Source organism: Anguilla anguilla, chromosome 1 (assembly GCF_013347855.1).
Source record: "Anguilla anguilla isolate fAngAng1 chromosome 1, fAngAng1.pri, whole genome shotgun sequence".
Taxonomy (NCBI): Eukaryota; Metazoa; Chordata; class Actinopteri; order Anguilliformes; family Anguillidae; genus Anguilla; species Anguilla anguilla.
In genome coordinates, this window is record NC_049201.1 from 82,896,119 (window position 1) to 82,915,840 (window position 19,722).

The following is a 19,722-nucleotide window of genomic DNA, read 5'->3' on the forward strand; positions in this document are numbered from 1 at the left end:
TGAACTGAGATGTGGAATTAAATAAAGAATAGAACAGGCTGCAGGAAGTGAGCAGCGCTTTAACTGTCTGTGGTCAGGGTGGCTCTCGCCTGAAATTAGGCATCTTCACCCACAGCCGCGCCCGCTACTCCTCTGCACAAAAGAGCCAAGCAGGGGCACCTCACAGTACCCGCTTTGGGGCCCCAGAGCAGTGCTCCAGGTGGGGATGGAAACTGCAACCTCAGAGCTCCCAGTCACACTCTGGACCCCCAAACCACCATACTGCACTGCTGCCATACACAAAGATACGAAAACTACGCCTGTCCACTCCTTTCATCTTCTGTGAAAGTACAGTGTGTGCAATCTTTATGTTAATACGAGGGTTATAGGCTAAGCTACAGCAACGTTTTGTTGATGTTTCGTCTTCATGTCAAAAATCCGATGCATGAAACATAAACACGACTGAGCAATGTATGGTAGCAATGGTAAAGCAAGCTGATTGTGGCAGTAAAAATTACCACGGAGGGATAGATGGATGCAATACATTCAATCTACCTGTAGATGGGGCAATTATTAAAATCGATGAGTCCTGTATGTACATTTCAGATCAATTTCTTGGACGATCTTTTACTAAACTGAATTAAATAATCTGGTTTAGGTAATGGATTTTGTATAGGGCTCCTGAATGTATCAGTGATTACCTGTGCCTGATGCCTATCACACCTTTTACAGTCACTTTTATATTAACCTCTACTGTACATGTATTGGAATAGGGGTGGCACGGTGGTGCAGTGGGTAGCACTGTCGCCTCACAGCAAGAAGGCACTGGGTTCGAATCTCGGGTTGGGGCCTTTCTGTCTGGAGTTTACGTGTACCTCCGGGTACTCCGGTTGCCTCCCACGGTCCAATAACATACAAATAGGCCAATTGGAGACTCTAAATTGCCCATAGGTATGAATGTGAGAGTGAATGGTGTGTGTTCCCTGCGATAGATTGGCAACCTGTCCAGAGTGTATTCCTGCCTCTCGCCCAAAGCATGCTTGGATAGGCTCCAGCACCAGCTCCAGCTTAGGATAAGAGGGTATAGATAATGGATGGATTGATGGATGTATTGGAATTGGCAATGCCTCAGATCTTAGCAACAGTTTGTGTTGTAATCCGGAATCATTTTTGTGAAGATAGTAGTTAAGTTTATTTTATAAGCATAATATGCCAAAATGAACATAAATATTGACATCTGAATTTCAATAATACAGTGGGGGCAAAGAAATGAGAATTACCCAGTCTTTTTGAAAAGGCACTACTGGTCCAGTCCAGACACAAAGCAAAGACTCTGTATATTTTATTCAAACGTTTGTATCCGATAAAATCTAAAATGTGTATGACCTTCAGGAAGTGAGTCAGATCTGTAACACATTGTTTTATATTTAGTTTGAAGTACTTTCTTCACGGTCACATTCAGCCACACTGCTCTGTCTGTAAGGCTGTTTTATACTAATGGCTCATTAGCAAACCACTGAGGCCAAATCAGAATTCTCTCTTGGTAAGTGTGTTATCATATCATTTCATTTAGTCTAAATTGTGTTACAGTATTGTGTGGTGCAAGAAGATTAAACTGGAATCAAATATTAAATAAAATGTATTTTCTGACTAGAAATGATTGCTGCTTCTTCCATACAAATAACATTCATCAAGTAAAATGCTGTTTGAATCTCTGCTTTCTGGAATCTGTGTGAGCTCTTCATGAAACCCAAAGCATTATTAGGCATCAGCAGCACATTACCTCACTGTGTGGGCTTGTGTAGTAATTGTTATTCTGCTATTTCTGCAAATTAATAAAATACTCTGACAGTCTTTCTTTGTGCTGTTCATTTTCACAGTGTAAATAATAATCAAGACCTGTATATGTGTATTTGGATAAATATTTTCAATCTGATGCAGCCATGCTCTTCAATACCTTGTTGGTAATCGTCCTCTCCGTGTCAGGTAAATTGTTTGTGTGTTTTTTTTCCAGGAATGTATATAATTTCTATAAAATAATGTTCTAAAGTACATTAGTTTAGAGTAGTGCAACATCGCTCATCTGAAGAGAGGGGAAAAAAGAGAGAACTGATAAGATGAAGTTCCTCTTCACACTCAGCATTGAAACTGAGACAGAGGCATGATATAAATCTCTGTGCCTGTACTAAATGATCAGATCTGTTGATTGTGCATGTTGCATTCTTAGAATGACGACACAAGTATTTCAGTGCTACTACATTCTAGCAAAGCTAGCTACTAAGCAAGACTTCCTGTACCTGCGAATCTCACATTGATCAGAGGCTACTGCCATATACTGACATCAGTTAGTATTGAAATACAAGTACAATTATTGATGTTCCATAGTTTTGGAGAAGTTAGGTGCAGTTTATTTAAAGTTTTGTTTATTGAATCCCTTATCTGTCATGTTGCCAACACATCAGTGTTTTAAAGGATTTCTGAGAAGTGAATTTGTGTGTGTGTGTGTGTGTGTGTGCATTTGTGTATGTGTGCGCATGTGTGTGTGTACGCGTGTGTGTGTGTGTGTGTGTGTGTATGTACGTGTATGTGTGTCTGCATGTGTGTGTGTGTGTGTGCATGTGTGTTTGTTTGTATTTTTCAGGTGTTCTGAGCCAGAGGGGATGGGGAGTGACTTACACCCCTGAGAGAATCTGTGCCTTAACGGGGTCTTCACTAGACATGAGCTGCACTTACTCATATCCCACATCTCACACAGTGCAGAAAACTTTCTGGTTTATTCACTGGAACAAGCCACAGGAGGCTGAGGACCTGTCCCAGGACCCAGAGTACTCTGACCGTGTGGAGTACCTGGGGAATCAGAACAGTGACTGCACTTTCAGAATAAACCAACTGAGTGAAACTGATTCAGGAACATACCGATTCAGGTTCCTGACTGACCTGACTGATGTTGAAAATTCTACTGGAGAACCTGGTGTCACATTAGCAGTTACAGGTAATTATTTTAGGCTATAAACTCAGAAGATTTTCTTCCCACAAGTATGAATGGAAGTTTTTTTACAGGTCTAATTTGCTATTTGCAGATCTACAGGTGATGGTGAATCCTGGCACAGTCACAGAGGGACAGAGTGTGAGACTGACCTGTAGCACCACCTGCACTCTGACTGGCAGCCCAGCCTTCATCTGGTACAGGGGTGGATCTCCTCTGTCCTTCACTGATCAGAGTCACCAGTTCACAGCCAGCAGTGAAGACCGAGGCCGCTACACCTGTGCTGTGAAAGGCTATGAGCTTCGGTCCCCTGCAGTGGCTCTTAATGTGAGATGTGAGTGCTAGGCAAACTTGTGTGGTCGTCAATATTTGTGATTTTCAAAATTCTTCAAATCTCACAAATTTGAAATATTTCAGCCATAATTTTCCACTAAATTGTACAGATTATTTTATGCTGCATGTAAATGTACTGACACTAAAGCACTGGATGAAATTTCAATACCTGAAAACATGCTATGATGCAATGATTTGAAAACACTATGTCTGCCTGAGTCAGGTTTAAATTTCACATGAAACTACAAATTATTGTTCTCTCTTTCAGATCGTCCCACGAGCATCTCAGTATCAGTATATCAGTATTTTTATATAGATGTCACCCCTCAATGTGACATCTATATAAAACTGCAGGACCTGTTATTATCTCTTTCAGATCCTCCGAAGAGCGTCTCAGTATCAGTGAGCTCCTCTGGTGAAATAGTGGAGGGCAGTTCAGTGACTCTGACCTGCAGCAGCGCTGCCAACCCACCAGTGCAGAGATACGCCTGGTATAAGAATAACAGAGCTGAATCCTCGTGGAGAGAATCCAGTAACACCATTAAAAGCATCACACTGCAGGATGCAGGAGAATACACCTGTCAGACAGAGAATGTGATTGGGACAAACATCTCTCCTCCTAAACGTCTTAATGTGCAGTGTGAGTATATCAGTGCATCTCAGCTTTAAACACACAGAGCAGAGAGTCAGTATCGCCTGAGTGTCTTTGGGCAACTGCACAGTAGTAAGACACTGAGTAAAGCAGTCACACTGGCCAGTGGAGGAGAATGATGAGCCTGATCACACTGAAATGTCTTAAGTAAAGCATGTTGTCATTTTGAATTTGCACAGGGAAAAAAATGTCACATGTAGTGGTTGAACATTAACAGAATGAAGCTATCATTATTAATGACCATGCTAAAAATGATTATATCTAAATATTGCTGTCACTTTTGAAAACTTGCCTGTCCTGAGTCATTTGCGAACTAACCTTTAAAAAGCTGCAGTATATCCAGTTCATTTTAAAACAAAGCACAACATACTGGGATATTCACATTGTGGGATTTCAGCTCCATTATATACTTTACTTTGAAATAAATGTCCCTGCTAGTGCTTTGATATGCAACACAGTGAGTGAGAAATTATATTGAATTTAACACATTTTTCTAATTAATTTAGATGCTCCCAAGAACACCTCAGTGTGACATCTATATAAAACTGCAGGACCTGTTATTTTCTTTTTCAGATTCTCCCAACAACACCTCAGTATCAGTGAGCCCCTCTGGTGAAATAGTGGAGGGCAGTTCAGTGACTCTGACCTGCAGCAGCGATGCCAACCCACCAGTGCAGAACTACACCTGGTTTAAGAAGAATGACACTGGAGTCTGGCAGGCAGGATTTGGACAGAGTTTGAACTTTTCTAACTTTAGATCCTGGAACAGAGGACAGTACTACTGTGAGGCACAGAACAGACTTGGAGCTCAGAATGCTTCTGCTCTACTGGTCACAGTGCAAGGTAGGACCAGAACATATTTTATACGATATTTTATACGATATTGATTATGATCCAGAGGCTACAAACCAATGCTGATCATGATACTGGTGCTACAATCCGAATTGGATCATGGTAGATAATGATGATGAGCAGTTTAACTAAAAGTATCATGATGCCAGCATTGAATTCAGTAAAATTCAAATGTACAGAAATTTCTAGTAAAGGTAGGCATATAAGGGGTGTATTTAAACATTTATAAACTTTCGCCTTAAGGACCTTGGTGAGGCATGTTGTGAAATGAACACTGCTATATCATAACTGACAGGGCTACATCTCTCTGACTTAGGAGGTCAGTCACTGATCGTGGCTGCAGCTGTGGGAGTGGCTGCCATTTTGGCTCTTGTGTTTCTGGGTGTTGTGTGCCTGAGGTACGTGGTTGTAAATGAGTCGGTTTGTAGTCACTCCAGTGTGAATTACTGTATGTCTGATTTAGACTCATAGTTTAAAACGAGTGCACATTTTTGTGGAATGTTTTTGTCAAGCTTTAGCTACGTTACATCATGCTGATGCCATACCCCCCTCTAATGTCTGATTAGTGCTTAGACCACTGCATTATTAGACATTTTGTTTTATTGAGATGTCAATTTTATAAACTCTGACTGATGCGTTTGAGTGTCCCAATTAGTTTATCAAACCTGTATGATGTGGTAACAGAATCACCTTAATGCTTGTTCTTAATATGAATAATGTGGACAGTTACAGACCATAACAAAGTCTTGTCAAGAGCATCAATTTGCCCATGAGCTCCAGTGTTGGTCTGAATAAAGCAGAACTACATTTACTGGGCAGGAAGAAACCTCTTATAACTCAAGCTCATTTCCTGTAACCAAATGACATCTGAATAATAAAAAATACACACATACATGGACACTACTGCCTCAGCAATACACATCATTCAAACAAATGCAAATTGTTGTTTGCACAAGAGGGGGTTCTTTAAATATTTGTCTGAAGGTAGATTTACTTTTTATTTTTATTATTTTTTTCTGAATAATCAGGAGGAGAAAATCAACAAATGAGACAGAAGGGGACAGGCAGGTGAGTCAATGAAATCAGTCTACATATATGCATATATGTATTTATCTATGGATGTAATATTATTTTATTTGTATACATTGTTTAAGTAAAAACTGAAATTCAATAACACTTTCTATGATGCCTGTCTATAATCCATTATATACTACTTATAATGCCTTATAGTCTGCTCATAATACAGTATAATTAGAGTTATGAAGACTGTTTAACACTCATAATGCTTTATAACAGTAATCATAAGACATGATTTATTTATTTATATAGCACCTTTCTTACAAATAATTAGAAAGCAGAGCAGTGTGTGCCAAATGGCCTTGAAGGTTTATTAGATTATGTACAGTGGTTATGATCTCTGTGTCATTTTTCAGTGTGTAGACATGCTTAATGGAAATATTTCAGGAGTTAAATATGTGTATTCCCCTATAAAGGACAGTTTCGGTTTCTCAAATGGGTTTGTAGTATATGACAGAAACATGCTACACCGTACAATACTGCTTTTGTGCATATAATAATCTGTTCATTACATACAGAGGCAGGGAGAGTGACTTGTACTTTATGTGTTGTATTCACCTGATTTCAGTGAATAAATACAAAGAGATTATTGTTGTGATGAAGGTTTATTGCTATTGGTTATTGAAAATATATACTTTGAAATGAATATATGAATGAGTATTTCAGTGTGAAATCTTTCCAAGATTTTAAGAAAACCCACTGTAAAATTGGTCATGTTAGAGACAAAATAAATTGTATTAAGTGTATTACATCTGAAACGTCTGGTTCTGCTGATGGCATGTATTTGAATATAAAACATTGATTCATTAGCTGATTTTTTTATATCAGGTTAAATGCATGTTTTGGAGTTAATGGGGGTGAGTAGATCACTCCAGCTCTGAGGAGCTCACTGAAATGAACAGGTACTTTCTGTGGAACTTTCCCATCCTTCTCCTGCCTCTTTTCTTTACCCTGCAGGGGAATAAAAGCCCCATTTATGGCAACGTCTCAGGGATGGCAATGAGTCACACTGGAACACAGGGTACGAACAGAGATGACGGTGAAGTTCCCCTCTACCTCTCTGTGTTGCCCGCTAACACCCGCAATCAGGAGTAGGTTCTGTACTTCATTGTTCAGTACGCCAGCATCCAGTTCCGCCCCTCCAGTGCTGCCCCCAGGTGAGAATATCCCACCTTTATACTACCTGTGCTGACTGTCGCTCTGTCAGGTCTATTATCTCTCTCCAGCAGCTTTTATTATAGACTTCTCTCTCTGATTGGGGTCAGGTGAGTGTCCATTCCATGCAGGTTTTTGGTTTAGCCCAGCACTACAACACCTGATTCAACTAATTAACTCAACATGGTCTTCAATCAAGACCTTTATGAGTAGAATCAGGTGTCTTTACGCCTGGGCAAGAAAAGATACCTGCAACCACTCTGGCCCTTTTTGGATAAGATAAAAAAAAAACATTTTTCTGAATGAATAGCACTGTAGGAATTGACTTTTATCTTCACTGTGCAAATCAAGGCTCTGGCTTATTTGGCAAACAGGATATGTCCCTGGGGCTTGGGAGCTTCTTCTTATGTTAGACTGTATTTTGGTTTGAGTCACATTTATATTTCGGTTGTGAGCTTGATGCTGCCCAAAGCCCAGTTCAGATATTTTAAAATGCTGTCATCTCTTGCTGTTTCTTTGCTGGAAACTTGTCCACCAGGTCAATAGAAGAAAACGGTCATATGAGGACAGGCTGATCTAGACTCATCATTTGACTTGCTCTGCTTTTCCCCTTTATTTCCTCACCTTTTCACTTGCCTGTAGTGTGACCTCAGTCTATGACATCACAGTGATGTAATGTTTGCCTGAAGCAAAATTCCAGAAAATCCTTTGGTAGCGGAACTTTCTGTAGCTTGTGCTTAATGTAGCATGTTGTGCCTAAATGTGATAAAGGCTCAGGTAGGATTGACTTAAATGAGAATGTCTTTGACTTTGATAGAGTCTTCATGTGCTGTTTTATCCATGCAGGTCAAGTGCACCATCAGTACAGGAAGACGGTGTTCTCTACAGCACAGTTCGATATCAGGAAACATGAAAACAAGGCATCCAGATCTCTTTTGTCACAAGCTGCAGACCAATACTGCTTATGCAGTATGCATCTGGACTTCTGAATGTGAGATCATGTTCAGTGTTTGTGCTTCCCTTCTAAACAGCAAATACTATGTCAGGAAAACAATCCTCAAGCAGAAACTTCATTTGCAAGGCATGAATCAAACATTTCCTTCATTGGATGATTCATTTAAGAGTATTTACTAAAACCAGTGAATATAAGATTTAAAGGCGGACATGCAGGTGACTCAGGTCTGAATAAGGAGAGGTATTATCCTTCATAAGGGAGATGGATAAGGGAACAATCTGCTCTAGTCCTCACATTGAAGACGAGACTCTAGGACTCTTTCAGTTACTTCATCCCCTATACCTCCAATGTGCAAACTCTCCTCATGAACTCAGGTCACATGACTGTGCCTTTGTCACATGACCAAGATGACTGTGGTATTGGGTCTGCAAAGATGTACTCAGAATGGATCATTCCTTTGGCATTCTATCAACATTTACATGCATAACAGCTCATGTCTTCATATTGTACACAAAGTATTATCAAGATGTTGGTGCCTGAAAGCCATTATCATTGCTGAATGTATTTGTTGGCCAAATGTACTGGAGAAATGGGCTTTATATGTAATTCAAAGATTATTATTATTTTTATTAATACTTGTATAACATTTACTATTAGACATTCTTGTGCACATTTTGTGATTATATTGTGCTTATTACTGAGCTGATACCATCTAGAGTATAAATTCACATAACGTGAATTTGTTTTTCACATTCTTAGTGTTTATTTTTGTACTACCAAACGTTAGAATTCAGAGCATACCTTGAATTTTTTAAACAATCATTCAATGAAACAAACAAAATAAACCTATGCTTGAAGAATTTTGTACTGTAGGCATTACCCCCTGGGTTCTGCTGATGGAATAGAACATGTGCAGGAAAAGCACTAAACAGGTACTTTAAAAAAACATCCCACAGATGTGATGGGAGGGATGGGGGGGATGGGGGCGGGGGGGGGGGGGTTCGGAGAACCAGACGCGACTGAATGGGAATCTGAAAGTTATCCACACAGGGTGGAGTAACCACAAGGTTTCGGAAGACTAGAGGAAGGGGACAAGTAAACAAACAGAAAATTAAATACTCCTAAGGGAGAATATCCAAGGTATATCGGACTAAGTAGTCTACCCATGAAAGGGTGATAAGAACTAAAGGACAAGGAGTATTCTAACTAGACAGAACAGAATAATATACTCCTCTGGGCGGTAAGTCCTGCCGTTAAATACTATCAAAAAACTACTCAGCAATAAGGGCAAAACCGAACAGAAAAAAGGAGTATAATAAAGCTGTCTCATAAAAAGAACTGAGAGTGTAAAGAAGGTGAAAACTAAAGAAAACAGCCCCTTCTATACAAATATCATTCATCAAGTAAAAGGCTGTTTGAGTCTCTGCTTTCTGGAATTGTTGTGAGATCTTCATAAAACCCAAAGCATTTTTAGGCATTAGCAGCACATTAACTCACTGTGTGTGCTTGTGTATTAACTGTTTCTGCTAATTAACAGAATACTCTGACAGTCTTTGTTTCTGCTGTTCATTTTCACAGTGTAAATAATAATCAAGACCTGTATATGTGTTTGTATTAATATTTTCAGTCTGATGCAGCCATGCTCTTCAATACCTTGTTGGTAATCATCCTCTCGGTGTCAGGTAAATGATTTGTTTTTTTCCAAACGTAGTTCTGATGTTTCACTCTACCTATATAGCATTTATCAGCATGTGTTCCTATTTATTAGTCTCCCTTCATTAACACAATCAGAAGCAACAAAAGTGAATGCATTTAAATTGCATTAAGGAATTTATATAATATATATAAAATAATGTTCTACAGTACATTAGTTTAGAGTAGTGCAAAGTTTCTCATCTGAAAAGAGAGGGAAAAAAGAGAGAACTGATAAGATGAAGTTCCTCTTCACACTCAGCTTTAAAACTGAGACAGAGGCATGATATAAATATCTGTGGCTTTACTAAATGATCAGAGCTGTTGATTGTGCATGTTGCATTCTTAGAATGACACAGACACTTGCTCTTAACTTGCTTGGTTTGCTACTGCATTCTAGAAAAGCTAGCTACTAAGCAAAACTTCCTGTACCTGCGAATCTCACATTGATTGGAGGCTACTGCCATCTACTGACATCAGTTAGTATTGAAATACAAGTGCAATAATTGATGTTCCATAGTTTTGGAGAAGTTAGGTGCACCTGTTTTAAAGTTTTGTTAATTGTATCCCTTAGCTGTCATGTTGCCAACACATCTGTGTTTTAAAGGACTTCTGAGCAGTGTGTTTGTGTATGTGTGTCTGCATGTGTGCGTGTGTGTGTGTGTTTTTCAGGTGTTCTGAGCCAGAGCGGATGGGGAGTGACTTACACCCCTGAGAGAATCTGTGCCTTAAAGGGGTCTTCAGTAGACATGAGCTGCACTTACTCATATCCCACATCCCACACAGTGCAGAAAACATTCTGGGTTATTTATGACTGTGTAACCCACCTAAAGGTCAGTTAGCAGTAGGTAAATATTTTCGGGTTAAAGCTAGGTTCGTAAGGAGAGGTTATGAATGATGAGATGGACACAATGAACAACCGGAGCCAGAAAGTAAGTGCAAAATGGTTAGAACTGTATTAAAGAAAGTGTAATGACAACATGTAAAGCCAGCATTTACTTATCACATTCAACAACATTCATTTGTCTTCATATCAATGTCCTGAGTGCTGTAACTGTATTCACTGTCCATTAAGTTCTGAATGTCTTCTGTTCAGTCTGGTTTAGTTCAATTTAGTTAGTTTCAAGTCAGTTTTGTTGGTTGGGTGCACCCTATTTAAAAAATATAAAGTATCAAATAAAATTATTTAATTTCTCAATCACAATCCTACCACACCAGAGTGGGGCTGGGAGAAACAAGGGGTATCAGGGGGTCCTTCCTCAAGTGGATGAAGATGAACCAAGTTGGTCGGCTCGCCATCTCCCTCGTCAGGGAGAGAATCCTAGGTTCACAGGTTTCTTCCAGGGTATCCAGAAAACCCAGCCTGTATGATAACAGGCTATTATAACAACTGCATACTTTTCTCAATCTTAGTTCTTTTCTTTAAGGCATCATTGTAACCTCAAAAGTGTAAAAGTGTTACCAATAAACCAAATAGTACTCTTTATAAATGCTCAACTGTACAGTTTCCTTTTATCAAATATTCTATCACTCTTTAACCATTTATCATGAATTATGATCAAGGTATTTTCCATGTAACTATAGCAAATCATTTTTAAACCATGAACTCAATATAAACACATGGTAAATGGACTGCATTTATATAGCGCTTTTATCCAAAGCGCTTTACAATTGATGCCTCTCATTCGCCAGAGCAGTTAGAGGTTAGGGGTTAGGTGTCTTGCTCAAGGACACTTCGACATGCCCAGGGCGGGGTTTGAACCGGCAACCCTCCGACTGCCAGACAATCGGTCTTACCTCCTGAGCTATATCGCCCACATGGCAATAAACCTTTAACAATCAAGTAAATCATTAGTTGATTGTAAAATCATTTAAATGCATGTGAACTAACCCTCTTGCATTGTCATGCACAATGGAAGATATGGCTACATGATATACACCACTGTAGTGCACTTGCTAAGTGCTAGTGCATGGTTTCTAACAGTACTGCATTAGCTAACTCCAGCACAAGGTTATTACATGGCACATCCATATACATATTACATGGCACATTCATACACGTATGATAGAACTACTATAACAGTGCCATTCACGCTTTCAAATAGCAACATTCAACTTTATGTGAGAGAAACTCAATAGCTATACATACCACGTGTGGCTAATGCTATTTTCTACGGAAACGCGGAGTTAATAACACACGTGTGGCTGCTACAATGGCGATACTTTAGCTAAATTTAAAATATAAACTCACCGAGATCCCAAAGGAAGAAACGGAAGTGTGCAAACTGAAAAATATTAAATGCCACGTGTGGCTAACGCTATTTTCAAGGAACACGGAGTTAACAGCACACGTGTTGCTTCTACAGTTACGATACTTTGGTAAAATTTAATATTTAAACTCACCAAGATCCCAAGGAAAGAAATTGAAGTGTGCGATCTGGAAAATATTTGGTCCCTGGGTCATTTAAGGAGCTGCTCTTTAAGTTTACTGCTTAAATTAATGATTATGACTTTCTACTTCTTATTGTCTTTTTCTCTCTCCCGTTCTCCCCTCTTGCTGTGCAGTCTCAACCAAGTCCTTGGGAGTGGGCGGGGCTAACTATTTTCCAGAATAATCTTAAAACATTACTACCTGTTACAGCCAATAAAACTAATGAGGGATGCAAAACAAGTCCTCCTAATCCGTTAGGTAGGGAGCCTCGCTTCCTTAAAGCTACAGGACCCTTTTAAAGCGTTGCTATTTTTTCTAACAGGTTACAACTGGAACAGTAAACAGGGTAAAGACCTGTCCAATGACCCAGAGTACTCTGACCGTGTGGAGTACCTGGGGAATAAGAACAGTGACTGCACTTTCAGAATAAACTAGCTGAGAGAAAGTGATTCAGCAATATATCGCTTCAAGTTCCTGACCGACCGTTATGGTGGAAAATATACTGGTCATTCTGGAGTCTCGTTGACAGTTACAGGTAATTCTAAACTTTCTTTTTATACTATTAACTGGCAGTACTCCTAATTATTTTCTAATAGAAACAGAATGGTCTTTTTATCATGTTGATTCTTGTGTGCAGGTCTTCAGGTGAAAGTGACAGAGAATGAGGCACAGAGTGTAACACTGACCTGTAGCAGCACCTGCACTTTGAGTGGCAGCCCAACCTTTACCTGGTACAAGAATGGAAAAGTTGTGCCCTATGAGTGTAAATACTCCCTCAATGTAGCCAGCACTGATGATACAGATCTCTACTCCTGTGCTACAGGAGGAGTGACTTCCCCTGCAGTCAATGTGAAATGTGAGTGTCTGCCCATCTTCTGTTTTATTGGGAAATAATGCATGCAGGGCCGGCCCGAGGCATAAGCGAACTAAGCGGCTGCTTAGGGCCCCCGTGGCCACCAGGGGGCCCCCATGCGGTATTCATCCCCTATCGCAAAACCAGCGGTAGTAATTTAAAACGGAATGACAACCAAATATTTCATAACAACGTAACTCATTTTGAAAAAGCGACGATGCAGTTGAACATTAATTTACCTTTAAAAGACATGAGAACAGGGAAGAAGAGCAACCTGCAGATAGTGATTAGGAAATGGAAATTATTGTGTTTACAAACAATGTCGGATCAAGGTAATCCTAAAATGCCCTCATTGGAAAGATTGCATTTGAATAATAACTGTCAAACAAAATGTCATTATAATACACATTTGTAATTGTCCATTCTATCCTTACAGATATATGAGAATGTTTCATGTGTGAATTTTTATTCAAATATTATTTTATTTTATTTAATTCACAATGAACTTGCATTTACTTTGAACTGCACAGTAAAACTGCAGGACCTTTTCTCTTTCAGATGCTCCTAAAAACATCTCAGTATCAGTGAGCCCCTCTGGTGAAATAGTGGAGGGCAGTTCAGTGACTCTGACCTGCAGCAGTGATGCCAACTCACCAGTGCAGAGATACACCTGGTATAAGAATAATAGAGCTGTATCCTCAGAGGCAGTAGTTCCAGAGCACAGTTACACCATTAAAACCATCACACTGCAGGATATAAATCTCAAAGTGCTGTGTGAGTAATTCTGTACTGTCATTTAGAATGGCTTGGATGGGCAGCATCTTCAGTGAAAATAGCCAATGCATATAATTCTAAATGTTGCAGCCTGTCTGTTAAAGCTGAAAATGGGAAGAACATGCAGTCAGATTATAATGCCTTATCCAAAAACCTCTGATATCTGTTTGGCTAGGCTCTATACCTACATTTCCATTGTAGTAATACAGTGTAGCATTCGGCCCGCCCAAGAAGCGGATTGGCCTGTCCAACCATGCTGTCCAAGCACAACATCGTACATCTCTGAATAGTGCAAAGGCGTAAGGTGCTACATTGCCAGATGATAAAAAAACACAGGCATGTCTGAATTGTCTTGTGCCTTCTTTGTTAAGAAAACATTGCGCAGCATTGCTTTGGAATACAGCTTCTTTAATTTTGGTGAGGCAAGATAGCCTTTATAGTTTGTAGTACAGTAACTTGGCATCATTTTGATATCAATACTTTTAATGGCAGGCCTAGATTTAGCCAGTTTGAATGAATGAGTTATAAGCAGTGCTTTGCATGTGTGAGTAACTTGGCATTTTTGTGCATTGAAAACATGTTTTTTATGAGATAATACAATGCCCTGTAGTTGGCGGTATCACCCTTTATCTGCCACCAAATAATTTTTAAAAGAGTGGGGAATGACTGCATGTTTTCACCACGTTATGCCAGCCAATCCAGAGAACAAGCATTCCATTATCAGACAGATTGAGATTTTGGGGTCTCAGTTGACTTCAACCTTTAATTGAAATGAAATGCTGGACCATTTACAGTAATATGCATTCATACATTTATTGTGGGTGCTGTACAATGTGGAATTTTGTTGAATAACTCAGTATATTGTGTTATTGTATTTCTTCTTCTCACTCAGGTGTAAAGGTTGAAATGAAATCTGACACAAGGAGAGAGGGGGAGTGAGGGTGACAATAACCTGTAAAATCACCTGCACTGACCTGACTGGCAGCCAAACATTCATCTGGTACAAGAATGGACAATCTCCGTTTTACACCGCCCAGAAATATGAAAATCATAACTACCTTCAGTTCAAAGCCAGCAGTGGAGATGCAGGCAGCTACTCCTGTGCAGTAAGAGGCCATGAGAATCTCCTGTCCCCAGCAGTGACTCTCGGTGTGAGATGTGAGTATTTGAAGACAAACTCATGCATTTAACTTTACTGAGCGTCATTTGTTACTAATTTTGAAAAGCGGTGATGCAGTTGTACTATAATGTACCTTTAAAAGACATGAGAACTGGGCAGAAGAGCAACCTGCAGATAATGATTAGGAAATGGAAGTTATTATGTTTAGAAACGATATCGGATTAAGTTAATTCTAAAAATTGGCATTGCAATAATAGCAGTCAAACAAAATGACATAATGGAAACATTGAGGAAAAGGAAACATACTTTAACCGAGGTAAGTGTGAGATCTATATAAAACTGCAGGACCTGTTATTTTCTCTTTCAGATCCTCCTCAGAGAATCTTATTATCAGTGCGCCCCTCTGGTGAAATAGTGGAGGGCAGTTCAGTGACTCTGACCTGCAGCAGTGATGCCAACCCCCCAGTGCAATACTACACCTGGTTTAAGAATAACAGAGCTGTATCCTCAGAGACAGGAGGACCAGTAGAGTTACACCATTAAAAACATCACACTGCAGGATGCAGGAGAATACACCTGTAAGGCAGGGAATGGGATTGGGACAAACAGATCTCCTCCTAAGCGTCTTGATGTGCAGTGTGAGGAAATCAATGCATCTCAGCTTCAGACACACAGAGCAGAGAGTCAGTATCTCTTGAGTATCTTTTGACAACTACACAGCAGTAAGACACTGAGTAAAGCAGTCACACTGGCCAGTGGAGGAGAATGATGAGCCTGATCACACTGACATGTCTTACATCTGTCAAGCCTGTAGTCATTTTGCATTTGCACAAGGAAAAATAGTATCACATGTAGCAGTTGAACGTTAACAAAATTAAGTTATCATTATTAATGAACATGCTAAAAATGATTATGTCTGAATACTGCTGTCACTACTGAAACCTGTCTATCTGGTGACATTTACCAGAACCCTAAAAAAGCTACAGTATATCCAGTTCATGACACAGGGCGAAATGACACACAGTATGAGGTTTCAGCTCCATTATAAACCTTAAAATAAATAAATAAATAAAATAAAAAATGTAAAACATTTTTCTATTGATTTCAGATGCTCCCAAGAACACAAGGTATTGGGACTATTTATAAAAAGGGCTTGTGGCAAACACGCCTGCCACAGGCCACCGAAGTGGCTTTCTTTGGGGCCCTCCAGCACAGAGGCACAGGGAGAAGATGTTAAAACAGTCCACATTTATTCCACGAGGGTTTGGCAAGATGGTATAGCCAAATGAGCAGATGTTAAACCCTGTCATGACAGAGAGCTCCTGATGTGGGTGGGGATGGCAGATTTAACCTGTGCGCAGTGATTACCTCACTACGCACAGGTGCAGCCACTCCTGTTCCTGGGTCCAATTAGCCTGGCCAATTATCTCATTCTTAACCCATTATCCAATTGGCCAGGTCTAATTAGCTTGACCCAGGGCAGGTGTGGCTGCTTAAACCAGCCATCCCCACACCACAGGGCTGTACTTTATACATCGGATCATCTGATGGATGTGAATCCCCCCAAATTTTTCAATCTGCTGGAGTACAAAAGAAAAACAACAAAAATTGTATCACTGTCCTGATACTTTTCCAACTTATATCAATGTATTCACACGGAGATTAAATAAACATTATATATTCAAAATTTATGTCTAGTGCCATCCTGGAGCAGAGCACAGCAATACTGCTTGGCTCAGAACACTCATGGAGCTCAGACCTCTACTTCTGTGTCAGACAATATAAAAGGTGAGTAACACGTAATGTACAGTAACACCTCTATCGTTTTGAAGAAGGGTGATTGTTCCTGTGTCAGTATCCATTATAGATCACTTGCATATTTGATCACCGATATCTAGTTTGTTTGCTGGTTGACACACCTAACTCATATTTAACAGTGATTTAATTGATTTTCTGAGTGTTGCATTGACCTTCCTACCTTTATGCATGCACTTATTTTACACAACTCGTATTTCATATGTAATTCAGGTTATTTGCTTATTTTTGATTTATACCACCTAAAGTACATCTACACAATTTTGAAGATATATTATAGTTTATATATTTTGGGGAATTATGGTATGCACGTTCATATCTGTTTTTTTTTTGTTTTTTTTGCTGGTTTTGAGTGTTGCATTGACCTTTGACCGACATTTATGCATGCACTTATTTTACATGACTCTGGATTGTAGTCTCTGCTATATAAATGTAAATTGAAATGCTATATCTGTTTATTTATAGCAGGAGATACGACAGTGCTCGTATGGACAGTTGTTGGAATCTCTGTGGCTTTTGCACTCTTTACTGTCATGGTGTGCACAAGGTAAATGTTTGCAATGCAAAAGCATCTGGGTACCAATCATCACTGAGAAGACATGATTATAGAAATGCACCATTAGATATCAGAGAGATATGCAGTAATCTTACAGTTTTGCAGTTGAATTCAGAGGAGCAGGTGGGAATGTTATGACAGAATGTCATCAGGGATGGCTGATCCACAGCTCCTGAAGGTCTGTTACTCACCCCCCCCCCCTTTTCAGCAGGAAGAAGAGCACCAACAGAGAGAGAGGAGAGCAGACGCTCTCGTACTGTAAGTAACAAGTTTCCACCTGGATATTCTCACTATTATAACCGTACCAGCCGTTCAGAAAAGCAAAGGCCAGTTCTGTGTACATGCTGTATTTTTATGAAACTACAAAGTCAGTAGGTTTGTGCTGAGCAGAAGCACAGATACACACCAGGCAAGTTACAGTTCATCCAGTTCATCACTGTGTGATGCAGTCAATTTCAGTCTTCCTCCTTATTTTTATTGGTTAAAACTATTGAGGAATATTCCCCACTTAAATCTCAATATGTTGTAATTGTATCTGTGGATATTATTTAGTATGATTTTTTAACATGTGAAAAATATACTTCTGTAATGTAAATTCTTCAAGTGATTCTGAGATATATAATCCATTAAGTCAACAGAGGAATCCGTTCTCTGGGACAACATAGTGGATAGGGAATGCAAGGGACTGTGTGGCCACTCTGGTTCCCTTTCAACAGTGCAACTGGAGGCGCACTTATGTGTGACTGAGTCTCTTCCTGTGTCTCACCTCAGAGCAGAGCCTTCAGAGAGTGACAAACGCAGCCAGCAACACAAACTCTGTGCTTCAGAGAGCTGACGAGGCCTCAGTGTGGGATTAAAACACACAGAGGAGAGAATCTGCAGAGAATGAGAAATGGTGGAGATCAGGGTGAAAGAGTCTCTTTTTGTCTTTAACTTTACAGAACTGCTGTCTGTTTCTGCTAGATTATCCATTTTATAAAGAGCTGTTGGTGGAGGATTTTTCCCAAAGTACTGTAACCCTGCTGCAACATGCATGTTCATGTAACCCTGCTGCATATATGCTCCTGTGACACCATTACACGTTTATATAACCCAGTTACACACACGCTCATAACTCATGTACATGCGCATGTATTCTCTCACATTGAATGGGAAGATTATAATGCAGATTAAGGCAGATTATAATCTCCAAACTCAAGTCACTTTTAAAAGCAAGGTCCAAAATCTTTTAAAACAGTGTTTTAGCTTTACATTTTACATTGCCTTGTTGTATTGACCCCATTTTTACTTTCTGTCTGGTTAGCTGTTTGAAATAATGCATCTTTGTGTTTGTTTTCTTTACATACATTGTTTTATTATGTCTATCAATATAGTATGATTTATTTGAGCATTGTAAAGCACTGTGAACCTTGAACCTCTGTTTTGATAAAGATTATCATTATTTTCTTAATATGGCCATCATGTTTTGCCTGCAAACCCCCCCACCAAAAAATGAAATAAAATAAATAAATAAAATAATATTTATTCACGTGTGGGCATCTATTTCATCTCTGTGAAATGTGAAAGATACAATAATCCAATCGACTGTATGTAGTAAAAATCATCTCCATGAAGTATAAGCATTGAAATGCAACTAATTAGTTGTATGAAGGACCAACAGGCAAAGCAAAAACAAAGTTCTAAAAGGTTGCATGAACATCAACCACAGAAACAGCGCCGCTCCACCCCAACTGAACTGAGGTGTGAAATGAAATAAAGAATAGAGCAGGCTGCAGGAAGTGAGCGGCATTTTAACTTCCTCCACTGTCTGTGGTCAGGGTGGCGCTCATTTGAAATTAGGCAGCTTCACCCACAGCCGTGCCCGCTACTCCTCTGCACAAAAGAGCCAAGCAGGGGCACAGTACCCACTTTGGGGCACCAGAGCCGTGATACTTTCACAAAGATAACTACACCTGTCCGCTCCTTTTATCTTCTGCGAAAGTAAGTGCAATCTTTATGTTGATCTGGGGGTTATAGGCTAGGCTACAGCAGCAAAATATTGTCATTTGCATTGGAACATGTTTCCCTCTTTTTTCTGGCTTTTAAACTACTGTTAACATATTTTACACAGCTGTGATGCTCATGTAGCTCTTTAATGTTTTTATATTCATTATTGTGTACCAATATGTCAAATTACACAGTGAAGTTGCATTCTTGGAAAATAATCTTTGTTGTCTATAATTTGATTTTATATTGTCATTCTGCAACCATGTTAAACTGCATGAGCTACTGCCTGTCTTGGCCAGGACACTCTTGAAAAATAGATTTTTAAATTCAACAATAATCTCCTGGTTAAATAAAAATGTAATAATGTTTACAAATAGAAACAATTATTCTTAAAGCTTTGCATACATCACAGTCAGTCTGCCATGTTCAGAAATATGAGCCTGTCAGCAGGGCCGTTTCAGACAGTTTGAAAACCGTTAAGATCACACCTCCTCTACCAGCGTAAG

The 19,722-nt window shown here is 39.5% G+C and overlaps 3 protein-coding genes and 3 long non-coding RNA genes across 6 annotated transcripts in view; 5 read left to right on the forward strand and 1 right to left on the reverse strand.

Moving 5' to 3' along the window:
- LOC118232142 (basement membrane-specific heparan sulfate proteoglycan core protein-like) overlaps positions 1-19,722 on the forward strand; it is a 1,449,502-nt gene that overhangs the window by 154,520 nt on the left and 1,275,260 nt on the right. The window lies entirely within an intron of this gene.
- LOC118232256 overlaps positions 1-19,722 on the forward strand; it is a 333,592-nt gene that overhangs the window by 35,819 nt on the left and 278,051 nt on the right. The window contains exon 3 of the transcript XR_004766239.1: positions 14,632-14,897. The gene's annotated coding sequence lies outside the window, so the exon portion shown is untranslated. The remainder of the gene's footprint in view (positions 1-14,631; positions 14,898-19,722) is intronic.
- LOC118232619 lies at positions 2-19,198 on the reverse strand. The gene is made up of 3 exons (XR_004766355.1): positions 19,163-19,198; positions 16,775-16,778; positions 2-193 (listed from the first exon to the last, which is right to left on the reverse strand). It is a non-coding gene; the product is annotated as an uncharacterized LOC118232619 (long non-coding RNA).
- Positions 4,674-6,899, forward strand: LOC118232499. Its single transcript, XR_004766323.1, has 3 exons — positions 4,674-4,793; positions 5,831-5,870; positions 6,837-6,899. It is a non-coding gene; the product is annotated as an uncharacterized LOC118232499 (long non-coding RNA).
- Positions 12,466-12,849, forward strand: LOC118232456. The gene is made up of 2 exons (XR_004766300.1): positions 12,466-12,647; positions 12,750-12,849. It is a non-coding gene; the product is annotated as an uncharacterized LOC118232456 (long non-coding RNA).
- Positions 19,035-19,722, forward strand: part of LOC118232213 (B-cell receptor CD22-like) — a 109,329-nt gene continuing 108,641 nt past the window's right edge. Inside the window, exon 1 of the mRNA XM_035426980.1 lies at positions 19,035-19,717. The gene's annotated coding sequence lies outside the window, so the exon portion shown is untranslated. The remainder of the gene's footprint in view (positions 19,718-19,722) is intronic.